This window comes from Oncorhynchus kisutch, linkage group LG19 (genome assembly GCF_002021735.2).
Source record: "Oncorhynchus kisutch isolate 150728-3 linkage group LG19, Okis_V2, whole genome shotgun sequence".
NCBI classification, from domain to species: Eukaryota; Metazoa; Chordata; class Actinopteri; order Salmoniformes; family Salmonidae; genus Oncorhynchus; species Oncorhynchus kisutch.
Window position 1 is genome coordinate 21,439,680 of NC_034192.2, and position 19,894 is coordinate 21,459,573.

At 41.1% G+C, this 19,894-nt stretch overlaps 2 long non-coding RNA genes and 3 other non-coding genes across 6 annotated transcripts; 3 read left to right on the plus strand and 2 right to left on the minus strand.

The window, feature by feature from the left end:
* The first annotated feature begins 284 nt into the window (after positions 1-284).
* Positions 285-357, plus strand: trnav-uac (transfer RNA valine (anticodon UAC)). The gene has a single exon. It is a non-coding gene; the product is annotated as a tRNA-Val (tRNA).
* Positions 358-2,167: 1,810 nt separating this feature from the next.
* On the minus strand, positions 2,168-2,239 carry trnaa-cgc (transfer RNA alanine (anticodon CGC)). The gene has a single exon. It is a non-coding gene; the product is annotated as a tRNA-Ala (tRNA).
* A 23-nt stretch (positions 2,240-2,262) lies between these two features.
* On the plus strand, positions 2,263-10,103 carry LOC109864729 (uncharacterized). 2 transcript variants are annotated; one of them, XR_002251485.2, is made up of 4 exons: positions 2,263-2,361; positions 3,426-3,608; positions 7,905-8,052; positions 8,215-10,103. It is a non-coding gene; the product is annotated as an uncharacterized LOC109864729 (long non-coding RNA). The 2 variants fall into 2 exon arrangements; XR_002251484.2 differs by lacking the exon at positions 3,426-3,608 and having other exon boundaries at positions 2,270-2,361.
* Positions 2,699-2,780, plus strand: trnas-uga (transfer RNA serine (anticodon UGA)). Its single transcript has one exon. It is a non-coding gene; the product is annotated as a tRNA-Ser (tRNA).
* Positions 9,825-15,872, minus strand: LOC116354986 (uncharacterized). Its single transcript, XR_004204179.1, has 3 exons — positions 14,177-15,872; positions 12,942-13,071; positions 9,825-12,698 (listed from the first exon to the last, which is right to left on the minus strand). It is a non-coding gene; the product is annotated as an uncharacterized LOC116354986 (long non-coding RNA).
* Between the last annotated feature and the right edge of the window lie 4,022 nt (positions 15,873-19,894).

Consider the following 19,894-nt stretch of genomic DNA (forward strand, 5'->3'; position numbering starts at 1 on the left):
ATAGGAGTTTTGTGGCCGTTAAAGTTAGATAACGTTAGCTGGTGTCCCAGTACATGCACATGTGTTAGCTACTTCTATGGTAGCCCCGAAACAACTAGCTCAGGATATATGTCTTTACATTTGTGTTTTTGGCATGTACTGACTTTATTAGCAACAGTAATTATATACTAGTTAGCTAACTATTTTGCCACTTGAAATGAACATCGCAAAGTGTATAGTCCCATTTGTAAGAGTTAACAGTACCCAACATATTTTAAGGCATACCGGAACCCTATTTTCCAAGTGGTTCCATAGTGTAGCGGTTATCACGTCTGCTTTACACGCAGAAGGTCCTGGGTTCGAGCCCCAGTGGAACCATGTTTTTAATTTACGTACATACGTTATGTGATACACTACAGTATTACTAATGCATGTGTCTATTTAGGTGGTGGCAGCCTACACTATTTTAATACAGAGTTTGCTGTTGATATCCACATAGGTTGCTGCTGCCAATGACTGGAACGAACTACAAAAATCTCTGAAACTGGAAACACTTATCTCCCCCTAAGCACCAGCTGTCAGAGCAGCTCACAGATCACTGCACCTGTACACAGCCCATCTATAATTTAGCCCAAACAACTACCTCTCCTCCTACTGTATTTAGTTCAATTAATAGAGCTAAGAAAATATTTACTAAATAAACTAAAGTAAAAAATGAAATAAAAAGTTACACAATAAAATAATAATAACGTGGCTAAATACAGGGGGTACCGTTACTGAGTCAATGTGCGGGAGTACAGGTTGGTCAAGGGGGGGATCAATGTAAGTAGTCCGGGTGGCCATTTGATTAAATGTTCAGCAGTCTTATGGCTTGGGGTAAAAGCTGCTAAGAAGCCATTTGGACCTAGACTTGGCACCCTGGTACCGCTTGCCGTGTGGTAGCAGAGAGAACAGCCTATGACTAGGGTGACTGGAGTCTTTGACAATTCTTTGGCCCTGCCTCTGACACCGCCTAGTATATAGGTCCTGGATGGCAGGCAGCTTGGCCTCAGTGATGTACTGGGCCATATGCACTACCCTCGGCAGGGTAGCCTAGTGGTTAGAGCTTTGGACTAGTAAACGGAAGGTTATAAGTTCAAATCACCGAGCTGACACGGTAGAATTCTGTCGTTCTGCCCCTGAACAGGCATTTAACCCACTATTCCTAGGCCGTCATTGAAAACATGAATTTAATCTTAACTGACTTGCCTATTAAAATAAAATAAAAATACCCTCTGTCGCGCCTTACGGTCGTGTGCCGAGCAGTTACTTTTGGAGGATCTGGGGACCCATTCGAAATCTTTTCAGTCTCCTGATGAAAAGGTGCTGTCGTGCCCTCTTTATTTATTTATTTATTTTATTTTACCTTTATTTAACCAGGTAGGCAAGTTGAGAACAAGTTCTCATTTACAATTGCGACCTGGCCAAGATAAAGCAAAGCAGTTCGACAGATAAAACGACACAGAGTTACACATGGAGTAAAAACAAACATACAGTCAATAATGCAGTATAAACAAGTCTATATACAATGTGAGCAAATGAGGTGAGAAGGGAGGTAAAGGCAAAAAAGGCCAAGATGGCAAAGTAAATACAATATAGCAAGTAAAATACTGGAATGGTAGTTTTGCAATGGAAGAATGTGCAAAGTAGAAATAAAAAAATAATGGGGTGCAAAGGAGCAAAATAAATAAATAAATTAAAATTAAATACAGTTGGGAAAGAGGTAGTTGTTTGGGCTAAATTATAGGTGGGCTATGTACAGGTGCAGTAATCTGTGAGCTGCTCTGACAGTTGGTGCTTAAAGCTAGTGAGGGAGATAAGTGTTTCCAGTTTCAGAGATTTTTGTAGTTCGTTCCAGTCATTGGCAGCAGAGAACTGGAAGGAGAGGCGGCCAAAGAAAGAATTGGTTTTGGGGGTGACTAGAGAGATATACCTGCTGGAGCGTGTGCTACAGGTGGGAGATGCTATGGTGACCAGCGAGCTGAGATAAGGGGGGACTTTACCTAGCAGGGTCTTCACGACTGACTTGGTGTGTTTGGACCATGATAGTGTGTTGGTGATGTGGACACCAAGGAATGTCAATGAGAATGGGGGCATGTTCGGCCCACCGTGAAATAAAAAAATAATTAAACATAATCTTAGGAAAACATGGAGATGCCGGGGATTGAACCCGGGGCCTCATACATGCGAAGCATGCGCTCTACCACTGAGCTACATCCCCACGTGATACTGCTGATGTAAGCATTTAAGCTATTTAAACCTACTTACTGCAATATTTCGGGTTTTATGTAATCGAGAGCGTCCTATTATCGGACCCTAGCAACTTGTTAATCAGGTTGGTTGGTATGTGATTTATGCATTTAATCTTTAATTCTACATTCATTGCAATATCTGATGTCGACAACGTTTACAGTGGCGCCGAACATTATGATGTTTACGTTAGCTTCTTGATGGCTAACGTTAAGTTAGCTATGCTTGCTACTGTGCGTTGTAGCTAGATCAGCGATGTTTACTGATATTTTTGTCAGACAGTGCAATTGCTATTTAGTTAAATACTATCCACGTTATGGATGGTAGCTTATAATCAAACTAGCTAGCCAAACTGCCTGGTTTTATAACGTTCCGTCGACGCCTTGCAAGAATTGTTCATTATTTATAATATCATCTAAAATAAGCATAAGCTGCGATGGCCGAGTGGTTAAGGCGTTGGACTTGAAATCCAATGGGTTCTTCCCGCGCAGGTTCGAACCCTGCTCGCAGCGGAAAATGGTTCTTTTGAATCAGTTATAACGGTGAGGATTATAACGAATAACCCCATTCACCATGCGAAAAGAACCAGATTTTGGTAGGACATCAGTTTGCGCGATCAAACCTTATGCATGTGCTAAAATAGGCGATAGATTGAAAGGTACACGAAATACACTAGCTGAGGAACGCTCAACTCCTTTCTCAATAAAACAAAAAATGTGATAGACCGGCTCGATTCGGTCTTATGTGGCAACATTTGAAATAGTTTTTTTTTTACATTGGATAAAAGTAGAGACTCAGCGCTAGAAAATGGTATACCATACACTACGGAACATTGGGAAAGTAATTCTGCATTGAAAGTTGATTAACTTCTAACCCCACTTTTGAGAAAAATTATATTTTGGTACGCCTTCTGAAGTACGGAACGCCGTTGGGGTCAAACCGTTATTTTTTTTACGCGATGTGTTTAAAGTAAGCAGGTGCAGGCGCTAAATTACTGCGTGCACGCGTTAAATTAACATTTTCACGTGCTAAATTAACGCCGCAAATAAGCACTTGCAAATGTGCTTGCAGGCGGTCCAACATGTGATAAATAAACTGCTGCAAGTGGTCCTACACACGCTAACTTAACGCATTCTTTAATATGTTAATTTTACCAGCCAATTTCCCTAGCGCCTCCTTTCATTAAATCGGTGTACAGTCAGTTTGATGCAACAACACAACAATTGAAGATGGTGAGAAGGAACATCCTTAGCCGCTGCAAACAGACCCTAAATGACTGCACTCGGCTTCTGCTCTCCGATAATCCTGGACTTGATGCCCTTCAGTCCACGTTAATCAAGGTTGATTCTTTTTAAATACATATTTTTTTATATATATAAATATTTTTTATATATATATATATATATATATATATATATATATATATATATATATATATTATTTTTAAGGGGTGGATCAGCTTAATATTTTGCTGAAAGAATGTTGCTTCCAATGTAATTGTCTGCATCATTTCCAATCCCCCATATTTTGGGGGTAAATATATATATATATATATATATATATATATATATATATATATATATATATATACACATATCCATACACGCATGCATACATATACACATATATACATACACATACCTATATGGACATACATACTTTTTAAAATAATATACCTTTATTATTATTCCCATCAAACCATACCGCCGATCCCCCACTTGGAGTAAACTAATAAACACTTCTGCTTTTACCTTCAATTTATACATCTTATACACATTTTACAGACACAGTCTACTTTACAATAGTTCTCTCTTGTTTGTTCTTAGTCCTTCCTCTATTTCTGATGTCCATCCAGTTTGATGAGTTCTATTTGTAACTGTGCTATTTCACAAAAGTTCCGAACCTATATACATTTTACAGATCCCGTATGTTTTACATTGTTTATCTTGTTATTAGTCCCACCCTTCAGCTCCACTCAACCCCTCCCATCTGTCTCTCAACATCATCCATTTCGGATTTCTATTTGCCATATATTTTTCAACTGTGCAGTGATGCTTCACAAAATAATTTAACCTTCCTATTCTCATAGCTTCTACAGATTTCAGTTAGTGGAGATGGAGGAGCCTGAAATGAAAACACACAAGTACTTTACTTCCTCTTTCAAAATATAATTTGGTGAATCATGCGTGACTCCATCATTTGTAACAAGTTTTAATAAACATTTTTGGTAGCATTTCTATATTTTTATTTTATTTTTTATTTTACCTTTATTTAACCAGGCAAGTCAGTTAAGAACACATTCTTATTTTCAATGACGGCCTGGGAACAGTGGGTTAACTGCCTGTTCAGGGGCAGAACGACAGATTTGTACCTTGTCAGCTCGGGGGATTGAACTCGCAACCTTCCGGTTACTAGTCCGACGCTCTAACCACTAGGCTACGCTGCGTTGAAGATTGAAAAAGAATTTGGTGCATTTTCCCCCATATTCCATCCAGTTCGCTTTATTATTATAATATATTACTCTAGACCTTTCTTGAATAAGTTCCTCCATTTCTTTTAGTTTTTCCTCTAACTTATTCTGTGCCTCTATGGTACCATTTGTATTGCTATCTAACTGTACTGTTAGTCCTTCAATTTCCTTTGTTAATATGGACTCTTTTGATCTAAAATGCTTTTGTTTTATAGATGAGTACTGAATTGCATTCCCTCTAAAGGCACATTTAAAAGTGTCCCATAGAGTAAGGGGATCTGCTGTACCTATGTTATGTCTGAAAAAGTCAGTTATAAATTCTTCTGTCCTAGTTCTAAACAATTTATTATCTAGTAGGCTTTGATTAAATTTCCAATATCCTCACCGACGTGGAAATTCTGTAAGAGTAATATATATGCCAATTATGTGATGATCCGACAGAAATTCTGTCCCCTATCAACACTTTTTAAACTTTTGGTGCCAGAGAGAATGGTATAAGAAAGTAGTCAAGGCGACTAGCTTGATTAAGCCTCCGCAATGTATATCTCACTAGGTCAGAGTATTTAAGTCTCCATATATCCACTAATTCCAATATATCCATGACATTCATGATTTCCTTAAGTGCCTGAGGGTGATAGTTTGTATTGTGATTTCCTTTCCGGTCCATAAAGGTATTTAAGACCATATTAAAATCCACCACCATAATATTAGAGTCTAGTGTTGCTTGTAGAGTTGATAAATTCTTATATATTTTCAAAGACGCTTGGATCATCATTATTCGGACTGTATAGGTTAATAAGCCATATCTGTTTATTGTCCAATAACAGATTTAAAATAATCCATCTACCTTGAAGATCTATTTGGACAATATGCACATTTGGATCAAAATTATTGTTAATTAAAACCATCACCCCTTTTGAATTTCTTTGCCCATGTGAGAAGTATATTTCGCCCCCCCCAGTTCTTTTTCCACAAAACTTCATCTAAAACTGTTGAATGGGTTTCCTGTAAACAATAGATATTATATTCCTTCTCTTTTAGCCAGGTAAATACTGATTGTCTTTTCTTATTATCTGCTAGGCCATTACAATTGTAGCTGGCTATACTTATTTCACCACCTATTATAATGAGACACAACTTTCAATTATTTTTATCAAAATATATGTTTGTAAACGTACCATTAAAAAGTAACATGATGATTGAGTGTCTATATACTGTAGCTGTACCATGATCTTTGCATTTCTACTAAGTAAACCTCCAATTGGTCCCTACTATTCCACCCGCTAAAAGCCCTCCTCATCCCGAGTTGGGTTGTCATCCCAATGCCCGGCAGACCACCCTCGACCCCCTGTATCCCATAACCCATAACCGACTGGGATCCATCCTTTAAAAAGAGCACACAGTGCCATTTTCCCGAATTGAAGTAGATTAACTGCCAAATGCATTTCCATCGCCCTCACCTCGATTTGTATTATATATAGCTGTGGATCATCCTCTATATTGTCCCTAACATCTTTTACTTCTTCGCAACAGTTGTGGGATACACACATACACCCATACACACTCAACCCATACCCCCACACAAACATAAGCTCACTTACTCAACAATTGCACCACCCCAGAGCCCAACTCAAGATAGGTCTTGATTTACAAATGCACTTGCAGTTGCAGCTGCATGAGAAGGCCTGCAAGACCGCACTAAAATAGGCAAAAATGTAGATATTTTATTTATCATTGTCACATCCTAGATGATGGAGGTCAAATGTACACCTTTTCCCTGAAACACTCACAATACGGTCACCCGTATTGACCATATTCCCAAGCATCTCCATGCAGTCTGACTTTGATTCTGTGCCACTAGGGTCACAATAATATACCCCCTCTCTGAATGTCCGAGTGTGACCCCCCTCCCCATGGGTTACTGCAGCTAGTGTTGCCAGCACTGCCACTGCCTGGGTTGGGGCACCCCACCGAAATCCCCACCGGCTAGGTACAAGGTCATCAAGGTTCTCATTAGCAGCTTTGAGAATTTCCTTGTGTAGCTCTCCCTTTAGGGGGCTTTGGCTTTGCAGGACCAAGCCTGCCAAGCAGGCTCAGAATCTTGAGGAATAATATTATTACTATTATTACTTAATCATAAAGTTGATCTGCTAGCTAACACAGAAAACAGATCTGTGTATGGCTATGCAGTTATATTGGAGGCTCAGACACTGAGACAGCAGTGCAAGTAACTTAGGCCTATGGTTCGCTAATATTGATAAGGCCAAAGGAGTATTTTATATTTAGCTAGTATATGTAGTATATATATATATGTTGTTTTAATGAATGCTGGTATTTGGTTGGATTGCTAAATTAGTTACTAGTTAGCTTGCTAACGTTCCTTATCCGCACACCCCGGCCATAGCCACAGTGAACGGCGCCGTCTTGTAACATTTTTACAGCCCTGCTAGCTACATAAAGGTGACTTATTATCTAGGAGTGCTGAAGTCAAACATGTTTTTGTCTTTTTTGGCAAAACAGCAACTGAAGGTCTAAAACTTCAGGCAGGCTTGCTGGCTAGCTATATTTTCAATGCTGCCTAGCCTTAGCCGCGCTAGCTCGCGATTAGCATGAAAACATTTACAAAGCTCACAAAGCTCATTTGACCTAGGACAACCCTGTAAAAATGTTGCTAATATCTACAACATATCAGCTTTCCAACAGCACAGATATGACTTTTGAATACCCTTTGAAATATTAATATTTAATCTAAGCCTATGATGTAGAAATTAACAACTTCAGACATAAACCAGGAACGTTAACGTTAGTACTTTGAACAGGAATCTCAGTCCCATCCATGGTCTCTATTTTCACCAAACTGTCATCTTGCAGAATGGAGACCATACAGAGGAGCCTTGAGTGGGCTAGGGGAGGCTGATAAATGTTGGGTGTGGTTGGGCTTACTGGTGATTTTTTTTTCACTCTTTGTTCTCCTGCTGCCCATTGTATTCGTTCTTGGTCAACATTTCTATTTATGTCTTGACTTTAAAATCCAATATTATAAAAACATTACTTGGCCACAATTTGTGACAGTTACTATAATTTAAAAGTGTTTTTGGAATGAGGGGGGTGGGCTGTGTCACATTACATTAAGTAGCCTAAACACAGTGTTGTATTATTGTTACAGCCAGTTCCGGTACCGGGCTCCTCGGACTTGGAGAGGAGCTAGAGGTGCACCTTGTTATGCCATCACTCAAGAGCAACTTTGCTTTCAGTGTGTCTCAGATGGCAGATATTCTACATGTGTCCCGATCGACAGTCAAACGTCGTCTAAGGTCAGTTGTGATTGGAAGTAATGCTATAAACTACAGATGCATGGTTTCCAGTTTCTTACCAATCAAACCATTTAGAATGACTACAATCAAGACAGGACTTTAAAATGACTATGATGATATACATTACCTCATCCCTGTCCATTGTTACTCTTTTTTTTCCAGACACTTCAATCTGTCACATGCACCGTTATATTCTGACATGTCAGACTTGGCTTTGGATGAAAAGATTGAGGACTTGGTGGCTTGGAACGACAAACTTGGACCGGAGGATGTTCGAGCACAATTAAGGGCTCCGGGTGCAGAGATGCAGAGCGAGGGCTGCCCTCAGAGACATGTCGCAGAGGCTGCATAGGAGGTCATGCCGTGTTGCTGGACCAAACTCGTTATGGCATCTTGATGGAAACAACAAACTGATAAGGAAGATGTATTTTTCTGCTAGACACAATTATCCACATCACTGGTGAGAAGTTGTACATTGTAACATCTCAAATTCTTCATCCTCAACTTGTTCATCAACTACTAACAGTTCAGTAAGCAATGGCCCTTGATTCCATATGTCACTCATGTGTATAATAACTGTTTTATTGTGTTTCTGCTACTTCTGTGATTGATAGAACATCTGCATCATGAAATTAACAAACATGCTTATATTGAGGACATATGGAGGCAAAAACAATTGGAGCAAAGTATTTGTGCCTAAGTGTGAACCACAGGAGAGTCTGTCCTCTTGACTCATCAAGATAAACGTGGTTATTTTTCCAATTGAAGTAGATATTGTTATTATACATCTTCCACTGTTTCCTACCCTTGTTGTAGCCTTTAGAGGGCTAACGGAAGTACTTATTGTTGTGATCCGCGGTAGATTGTTCATTAACATTGTTCCACATTTGGATGTTAATTTAATATTTGGTCTGCTGCTTTGTTATATACTGCAGGAACCTGATGCAGCATCTAAGTGGTAAAGTAGGATGGTGATGTTTGTATATTTAATGTGTCTTCAGCTTCTGTATCAACCAGTGCTGTATTTTCTGATTTAGGTGGAGGATAGTCATACATGGTGGCATTGATGGGTACAGCCACCTCATTGTGTTTCTCTGTGCTTCCAGCAACAATCGCAGCAGTACTGTAATGGATTGCTTCATGTCACGGATCCCTCAGGAACTGTGTCATTACGCACACCTGGTCACCATTCCCACTGATTGTAATTGTATAAATGTGCCCTTTGGTTCACCATTGGGCTGTCGATGATTGTTACTATGTCCATTGCCGTGTATGAGTACTTGTGTTTTGGCCTTTTGTGCCCTTGTGGATTGCACAGATGATTACGGGTCTCATCCACTGTGTTAATCATTGTGCGCATGTGTTATTTATTCAAGGTACTCCTCGCTCTTTTGTTTGGGTTTCAACCCTGTGTTTTTGTTACGTGTTTGTTTGGTCTTCGTCCCCGTGCCTTTACACGGCATGCCATAATTTGGGCTTAATAAAAGAACATTAGGCATTCCTGCACATGTCTCCCAAATCCATTCATACCAACGTGACACATGAATGCTGTCTCCAGATATGGTGTTCCCTCCAGAGTTAGGACGGACCATAGAGGAGAAAACAGCACTGTCTGCTTTCTCCAATAAGACATATTGAAAATATGATTTAAAAAAAGAGAGCTACATGCATCCTTGAAATGTCTTCTTGACCTACACATCGATTACATTCTATAGTGAGTGATGCATGTAGCTACATGTTTTTCTGTAAATCATTTTCAGAACGCAATCACCTCATGTTTGACAGCTTTATTGCTTTCTCCATGTTTTTGAAATGTATAAGCCTTTAAATGACCTTTTACCGACTACTTCTACAAACAAGGCTACACTTGTGGCAGAACCTATTCCTGTGCCCCCCCCACATCTTCTGCACCACTTCCTGTGGCCCCCATCCACCATTCCCTGAGGCTTGTCATCCAACTTCACCCCCCTCTTCTGTTGATGTTGGTGATGACAATGAGTACGTCATCCCTGTAAATAATTCAATGCCTTATTACAGATGAATTGTGGGAAGTATGTGAGCTTTGTTATTCTGAATGTCTCTTTTTTGTTTGTTGACCTCCAAACACTGCTGAAGTTAATGAGCAGCAAGATTGACTCTGCTTTTGTCCCTGATGCCAACCAAATTAACGTGATGAGGGACAACGTTTATGTTTGTGGAGTGAGAGGCTTTAAGAGAGCCCGCTTTAATCCGGAGGAAAAAATAGACATGGTTTTTAGGGATGCTGAAGGAAAAGGGGCAGCTGATGAGGGTGGTCCCTCAAGAGATTTGACTGCTAATGAGTAACATCCATTCCTCTGCAATATTTGAGGGACCTGATTAGCAAAAAAGCCTTTCTTACAACTCTCAAGGTGAGTTACACTTTTACACCAACAAAGACACGTGTTTATGGCATTATGTATGACTTGAGTAAGACATTTGATTTTTGCATGTTATTTAATGTGTCCTTTATTTACAGTTTGTCTTCTGTGTGACAGCACTCTATGATGGCGTATACAAGCAGGTGGGCCGCATGATTGCTGTCTGGTACATGGGGGTGTAGAGCCACAATTTTTCAGAGAGGCTATACAGGCAAGTGTGTGGCCTACAACCTCCTGTGCCAGAACTGAAAGAAATTGCGGAATATGACTTCAGAGAGAAGTTGGAGAAGGTAAGTAACTTTATACTGTGATGGATGTTATGTTACTGTTCATTTGCTGTTCATTTGCAGTTTGGAAAAAATATTAGGGTTGTGGTTGTTCATGAATACTTTCCCACATGGATTTGGTTCCCTTTTGTTGGCAGGCAATCTTTTTTAAGGGATATTCAGTTTGTTGTTTTGCTAATTTGTCCCAAAGCACTGTTTATTGAACTAAGATCCAGTTAGCACAAACTGTTGACGAGGCACAGGAAGCGGTCATGTTGGGTAGCCATTTTATAGCCTTATTCTTCCATGGGCCCCATAAGAACATAATAGATATATTTAATCCCAAATGACTTTCAGTTAGAGTATTTTGTTCTTCAATGAGTGTTACTTATGGACTTTAATGTCCCTTTAACCATGGAGAAGGTTTTCATTTTCACTTCGGGGGTTTCAGCATTCCTAGGCTGGGATTGCCAGTGGGATCCACAGCTACAGTTCTATCTGCTACTGCACGGCTAGCGGTACCTTAGCGCCAAGTCTAGGTCCAAGAGGGTTCGAAAAAGCTTCTACCCCCAAGCCATAAGACTACTGAACATCTAATCGAATGGCTACCCAGATTATTTGGTGCTACTCTATTATCTATGCATAGTCACTTGATCTCTACCTACATGTATATATTAACTCGACTAACCGGTGCCACCGCACATTGACTCTGTACCAGTATCCCCTGTATATAGCCTCTCTCTATTGTTATTTTACTGCTGCTCTTTAATTATTACTTTTATTTCCGAATATTTTTTTTAAAACTGCATCGTTGGTTAAAGGCTTAAAGGTGTGAGTGTTGATGAGGACAAGGATGGAGATCACTCTGTCATGCTGATTGAGTTCGAATAACAAACTGGAAGCTTCAAAAGGAGGGTGGTGCTTGGAATCATTGTTTTTCCACTGTCAATCATGGTTTCCTGCAAGGAAACACGTGCCGTCATGATTGCTTTGCACAAAAAGGGCTTCACAGGCAAGGATATTCCTGGTTGATTTAGGTGCAATCTTACTGGTAGCAATATCCTTGCCCTGTGCCTCTCACTGGAGAGTGATCTCCAGCCTTGTCCTCGTCAACACTCACACTTGTGTTAACGAAGGAATCACTGACATGATGTCAGCTGGTCCTTTTGTGGCAGGGCTGAAATGCAGTAGAAATGTATTTTTGGGATTCAGTTCATTTGCATGGCAAAGAGGGACTTTGCAATTAATTGCAATTAATCTGATCACTCTTCATAACGTTCTGGAGTATATGCAAATTGCCATCATACAAACTGAGTCAGCAGACTTTGTGAAAATTCATATTTGTGTCATTCTCAAAGCTTTTGGCCACGACTGTACAGTGGATGGGAGAATGCTCAAGTATCACCATCTACTTTGTTTTGCTTATGCTGAGACTGTTGTTCTATCACCTTTATGTCAGGTCCCACAGCTTCTTCATGTACTCATGATCACTGGGGATCAGGTGTACCATGGTAGTGTCGTCAGCATGTTTAGGTGTTGGTCCATTCTGGGGATACACATTCTTGTGATAATGTTAAAAATTGAATTTGTTATTACAGGGTTTTCACCCAGAGCCCTTAGTCTGCTAACCAGTTTGTGGGTCAGGATGGTCTTGAAAGCAGAGCTATAAATGAAAATGCACTCCTACGTATGTAAAAATGTATAATTGACATTTCTTTGGACTATAGGTAAACTGGAGTTGGTCCGGTGAAATCTTTGCTACCATGTGCTGCACGATATGTATTGTTCCAGTTGTTAAAATCGATATTGACTGGGCTACAGTGGGGATGGTAAGAAGCTTATATATCACGGGGACCTAACTTCTAATGTCCTTTCCTGGTACACCCACACAGACACTGCAGTCAAAAATCCAACCAGCTGCTCTCCACCTTACGGTAGCTGAAGACGTTTTGCCTGACGTCAAACATTCGGATTGAAGTGTCTGGAAAAAATATAAACAGAACCATAAGAGCAGAGTCCTTATTTTTGTCATCATTACTGGCACAGTCATTTTAAAATAACTTCTAATTGTAGTCACTTTCAATTGATTCATTGACTCCAAGAACCATAGATTGTTTGTAGTTCATAACATTAACACACAACTGACATTAAACGTCACTTGACAGTAGCTTGGGATACATGTTTTAATAACATTGGATATTTGATTGGGCTTAATGATGCATACCTTGCTTGTGTTGTGCATGCCAACCAGGTGAGAATCACCAGCATTAACTGATACTTGATGAATCAGGTCTTCTCTGCTGTTTTATCATCCTCCCCCTTGCCCACTCCAAGCTCCTCTTCATGGTTCCCTTCTGCAAGACACAATTGTGTGAAAATAAAGTGAAAGGAATGGGAACCCTATTCCTTTGAAGCAGTTCTACATAGTACTGGGTATATGCCTGAAGTTGATATTTTACCCTAATAAGCTTCGATGGAATATAAATGTTCCAAAACAAAGTGAAAGTGCACATTAAAGTCTACTCTGTTCGAAAGCTGACATGTAGATGTTAGCAAAGGTTTTTGTAATGGATCTCGTCCTCCTCTTCTGAGGAGGAGTAGCAAGAAGGATCGGAGGACCAATGCGCAGCGTGGTAAGTGTCCATAATGTTTAATGAAAATGGACACTGAAATACAAAACAATAAACGTGAATCAACGACACAAACGAAACAGTCCCGTGTGGCACAAACACTAGAAATTAAACACCCACAACTCAAAAGTGAAACCAGGCTACCTAAGTATGATTCTCAATCAGGGACAACGATTGACAGCTGCCTCTGATTGAGAACCATACTAGGCCGAACACAGAAATCTCAAATTATAGAAAAACGAACATAGACAATCCACCCTACTCACGCCCTGACCATACTAAAACAAAGATATAATAACAGAACTAAGGTCAGAACATGACAGTTTTACAAGGTTGTCAGTTGCCAAATTTGCTTTATGTGCGGCTAACGTCATTGCAATGACAGCCAGTCAGGCTGAAGAAGTTGCCCACCTGTTGTTTTGCTTAAATAAAAGGCTTTGGCCTAAAAACGTAACTAAAAAACATGTCCGGCTTCAGTACTAGCCGATAAGTCACATTTAGGTAGCTTGTCTTCCGTTAGTCAATGATACATTTAGGTAGCTTGTCTTCCATTAGCCTCTAAACAGAGGGAGTAAGGTAGTGTAGTAAGCAACCAAAGATTTCAAGACTAAAAGTGGTGAAAGTAGTATCAAAAATACACTTTATCTGATCCTTGGCCTATATTGTACTTCCAGCGCCAACAGAGATGGCCTCCTCGCTTCGCGTTCTTAGGAAACTATGCAGTATTTTTTTTTATGTATTATTTCTTCTACTGTTACCCCAGGAAATCTTTAGTCTTATTACATACAGCCAGGAGGAACTATTGGATATAAGAACAATGTCAACTTACCCACATTATGACCAGGAATACAACTTTCCCGAAGCGGATCCTCTGTTTGGTCCACCACCCAGGACAATGGATCGGATCCCAGCAGGCGACCCAAAACATTGACGCTGCAGAAGGTGCAGACGGAGCGGTCTTCTGGTCAGGTTCCGAGGTTCCGTAGACGGGCACATCGCCCACCGCTCCCGAGTATGCTACTAAACCATGTCCAGTCTCTTGACAACAAGGTAGATGAAATCAAAGCTGGGTTGCCCTCCAGAGAGACATCAGAGATTTTAACATTCTCTGTTTCATGGAAACATGGCTCACTCAGGAGACGTTATCAGAGTCGGTACAGTCACCTGGTTTCTTCACGCATCGCGCCGACAGAAACAAACATCTCTCTTGTAAGAAGAAGGGCGGGGGTGTATGCCTTATGGTTAACGAGTCATGGTGTGATCATAACAAAATACAGGAACTCAAGTCCTTTTGTTCACTTGACCTAGAATTCCTTACAATCAAATGCCAACCGCATTATCTACCAAGAGAATTGTCTTTGATTATAATCACAGTCGTGAATCACAGTCGTGATTATAAAGCAGACACCTCGACGGCCCTGAAATAACTTTATTGGACTCTATGTAAACTGGAAACGACATATCCTGAAGCTGCATATATTGTAGCTGGGGATTTCAACAAAATTCATCTAAAAACAAGGCTCCCTAAATTTTAGCAGCATATCTGGACCTTTGTTTCTCTAACTTCCGCGACACATACAAAGCCCTCCCTCGCTCTCCTTTCAGAAAATCTGACCACTACTCCATTTTGTTGCTCCCAGCCTATAGATAGAAACTAAAACAGGAAACGCCCGTGCTCAGGTTTGTTCAATGCCCAGTCAGACCAATCTGATTCAACGCTTCAAGATTGCTTCGATCACGTGGACTGGGATGTGTTCCGGACAGCGTCGAACAACAACATTGATGTATACGCGGATTCGGTGAGCGAGTTTATTAGCAAGTGCATCGGTGATGTTGTACCCACAGCGACCATTAAAACCTTCCCTGACCAGAAACCGTGGATTGATGGCAGCATTCGTGCAAAACTGAAATTGCGAACCCCTGCTTTTAATCAGAGCAAGGCGACCGAAAACATGACCGAATACAAACAGTGTAGCTATTCCCTCCGCAAGGCAATTAAACAAGCTAAGCGTCAGTATAGAGACAAAGTAGAGTCGCAATTCAATGTCTCAGACACAAGAGGTATGTGGCAGGGTCTACAGTCAATCACGGACTACAAAAAGAAAACCAGCCCCGTCGCGGGCCCCGATGTCTTCCTCCCAGACAAACTAAACAACTTCTTTGCTCGCTTTGAGGACAATACAGTGCCACTAACACAGCCCGCTACCAAAACCTGTGGGCTCTCCTTCACCGCAGCCAACGTGAGTAAAACATTTAAACATGTTAACCCTTGCAAGGCTGCCGGCCCAGACGGCATCCCTAGCCGCTTCCTCAGAGCATGCGCCGACCAGCTGGCTGGTGTGTTTACAGACATATTCAATCAATCCTTATCCCAGTCTGCAGTTCCCACATGCTTCAAGAGGGCCACCATTGTTCCTGTTCCCAAGAAAGCTAAGGTAACTGACATAAACGACTACCGCCCCATAGCACTCACTTCTGTCATCATGAAGTGCTTTGAGAGACTAGTCTAGGATCATATCACCTCCACCCTACCTGACACCCTAGACCCACTCTAATTTGCTTACCGCCCCAATAGGTTCAAAGACAATGCAATCGCAATCACACTGCACACTGCCCTAACCCATCTGGACAAGAGGAATACCTTTGTAAAAATGCTGTTCATCGACTACAGCTCAGCATTTAACACCATAGTACCCTCCAAACTCATCAATAAGCTTGAGACCCTGGGTCTCGGCCTCGCCCTGTGCAACTGCGTCCTGGACTTTCTGACGGGCCGCCCCCAGGTGGTGAGGGTAGGAAACAACATCTCCACATTGATCCTCAACACTAGGGCCCCACAAGGGTGCGTTCTCAGCCCTATCCTGTACTCCCTGTTCACCCATGACTGTGTGGCCATGCACGCCTCCAACTCAATCATCAAGTTTGCAGACGACACTACAGTGGTAGGCTTGATTACAAACAACGACAAGACGGTCTACAGGGAGTAGATGAGGGCTTTCGGAGTGTGGTGTCAGGAAAATAACCTCACACTCAATGTCAACAAAACAAAGGAGATGACAGCAGAGGGAGCACCCCCCTATCCACATCGAAGGGACAGTAGTGGAGAAGGTGGAATGTTTTAAGTTTCCTCGGCGTACACATTGAAGAAATTTGGCTTGTCACCAACAACACTAACAAACTTTTACAGATGCACAATCGAGAGCATCCTGTCGGGCTGTATCACCGCCTGGTACGGCACCTGCTCCGCCCACAACCGTAAGGCTCTCCAGAGGGTAGTGAGGTCTGCACAATGCATCACCGGGGGCAAACGACCTGCCCTCCAGGACACCTACAGCAACCGATATCACAGGAAGGCCAAAAATATCATCAAGGACAACAACCACCCGAGCCACTGCCTGTTCACCCCGCTATCATCCAGAAGGCAAGGTCAGTACAGGTGCATCAACGCTGGGACCGAGAGACTGAAAAACAGCTTCTATCTCAAAGCCATCAGACTGTTAAACAGCCATCACTAACATTGAGTAGCTGCTGCCAACACACTGACTCAAATCTCTAGCCACTTTAATAAATACAAATTGGATTCACTGGTCACTTTAAACAATGCCACTTTATATAATATTTACATACCCTACATTACTCATCTCATATGTATATACTGTACGCTATACCATCAACTGCATCTTGTCTATGCCATTCGGCCATCATTCATCCATATATTTATATTTACATATTCTTATTCATTCCTTTACCATCGGCTAACCATGTGTATGTGACCAATAAAATGTGATTTGATAAAGCAAAATAAAGACAATAGTACAAAAATCGAGAACTACCAAGATTTTGAGAATCTCCACTCTCTAATCTACTGTATGTATGCCTGGCCCTGCATTCAAGCAACAATCTTGCTCGTATGTAATTTACCTTGATAGTATTAACATAGTCCAATGTGTTTCCGTGGCTGTTATAGTTGTTGTTTTCAGCCGGGCTTTTAATAAAACACAAGATGGCACCGTTCACAGCGGCTAGCAGTATGACCGGTCAAAGATTGAGACTAGCTATATGATATAATATGGCCGGGGTTTGAGGCTACTGACGTTATCTAAATTAACTAGCAAGTATCGGATTTAGCTTATGCTAACCACTGCTGATCCTGGTGCTAGATTAATGTTAGCTGAATTTTATAGCCAGTGACAAAAAACAGATCATTCCACTGTAAACTAGCTGATCAACTTTATGATTCAGTAACAACAATTTTCAAAGACAAAACCGTTACCTTGTAAAGGTTCATACTCTGCTTGCAGTGGGAAATGAAGTTCCTTCAAACTGTGAAATATGGTTGAAAGGAGGAGCTAGGGAAATTGGCTACTAAAATTAGCATTTTAAAGAACGCGTTAAGTTAGCATTCGTAGGTGTATATTTAGCAACTGTAGGCGTGGATTTGACATGTGCAGGACTGCTTGCAACCGTTTATTTAGCACATGTTGGACCTCCTGCAAGCACATTTGCACGCGCTTATTGGACTCGTATAGGCGTTAACTTAGCGCATGATGACGTTAACTTAACGCGTGAATGCGTTAATTTAGCGCCTGCACCTGCTTACTTTACAAGCGTAGCATTAAAAAGATTTGGTGCAGGTCATGTTGTTCTTCACATTACCGTCTTTGGTAAATACACAGTATATCAAATAAAATCAAAGTTTATTTGTCACATGTAGAGGATACAGAAGGTGTAAAAGGTACAGTAAAATGGTTACTTGCATCGTGTAGCTTTTGTTTTAAACATGTAGCTAGCTAGCTAAACAATGAACAATAATCCCAACTCAATAAGGCTATAACCGCTTTCTGACTGAATTGGAAACTTATATTTTAAAATGTAGCTAACTAGACTCTCTTACTCATATACATGGATGAACACTTCTCCCTCGCTGTCACGGATGCCATGGTTGCCCTTCGTTTGAAGATGTAATCCAGAGACAGGTGTTTTATACAACAGCCTTCTGGGTTTTCTCCTTTGGCTCCCTCCACATATTTTCAATCAAACGCCTGAATTTTCTCCATCCCGTTAGCTATCACACTCTGCTTCCACCGGGCATTCCACTGATTTCAAAACTTGGCCATCCAGAATGTGGAGAGCAACACTTTTGTACAAACATTACTCACCTACTCATACTGAGCAGCTCATGTTATAGACAGAAGCGTGCTAAATGGCAGACCCATCCAAACTCATCTCTCTCGGCATGTCCAGCCCATCCATTATCTCAGCCAGTCATGGCTAGCGGGAAGGTTCCTGGATTTTTCCGTGGGTAAACCAAATAGGCTCGTAATTTAACAATAGTGTTAGTATTTACAAATGGCATACAAGTTTTTTATTAAGGCACATGTTCCAGAACGCATTTCTGCCAAAAAAAAAAGAAAATATATAATAAAATGCATTTAGATTTTTTTTTAAACAACAATTTACGTTCAATTTTCTCTTCTGTGAAGTAGTGACCTGCTACATACGCCTAGTTTCCTGAAACAAGTCACATTTGATATTGCCTATAGGGCGCAAAATTGCTGGGACCATGGCTGGGAAGTGAGCTGCGTCACATACACCTAAAATAATATTGCGGGACTGCGGTTGGGTTTGGGACCAGTTATTGTGGTAGCAGGTGGGATTCGGACAGAAAACCAGCAGGTTCAGGCACCATGAAAGGGAAGCCTGTAACGTTAGAGCTGTTTGTTACTCTGTCAGTGTGAAAAGTAGGGAAACTGACAGATCAATAATTGCCATACCGACTAATAAAACTCACATTGCACTGAAAAAACGTCAGAATATTAATCTTCAATCGTTTGGCCAGTGGCTTCATCGTTAGTTTCTTTAAGGGCACAAGGCGAGACCCAAATGCAGACACAGGACACAGATGGTTGAGCTCCGATATTTATTATTACACCAAAAGGGGTAGGCTAAAGGCAGGTCGGGAACAGGCGAGAGTTCATAAACCAGGTCAGAGTCCAAACAGTACCAGGGGATAGGCAGGCTCGAGGTCAGGACAGGCAGGGGATCAGTGAACAGGACCAAGTCCAAACAGTACAAGGGGATAGGCAGGCTCAAGGTCAGAACAGGCAGAGTGGTCAAGCAGACGGATTCGGAGACAGGAAACACAGGGCTAAATACACCGGGGACTAATGGGGAAAACAGGAGACACCTGGAGGTGGGTGGAGACAATCACCAAGACAGGTGAAACAGATCAGGGTGTGACAGTTTCAGGTCTAGCTAGTGTGAATGAGGCAACAAGAATAGTTAACATCTCTAACGGTACATCAACTGGTGAAAGCTAGCCAAGTTCATTTTTCTTTTGAAACGGGACTAAACAAAGGCTACAAAACATTTCCGTACAAACACCAGCTGTTAGATAGCGATATTATATTGCAAATTTTACTCAATGACAGATAACTACAGGCCAGAGCTGACCTGGCTATGGTAGCTACAAGCTAGCGTATCTTATTTATTCAACTATCAAGAGGGGATGAAACATTAGCTAACTTTACATGTCAGTTACAAAACT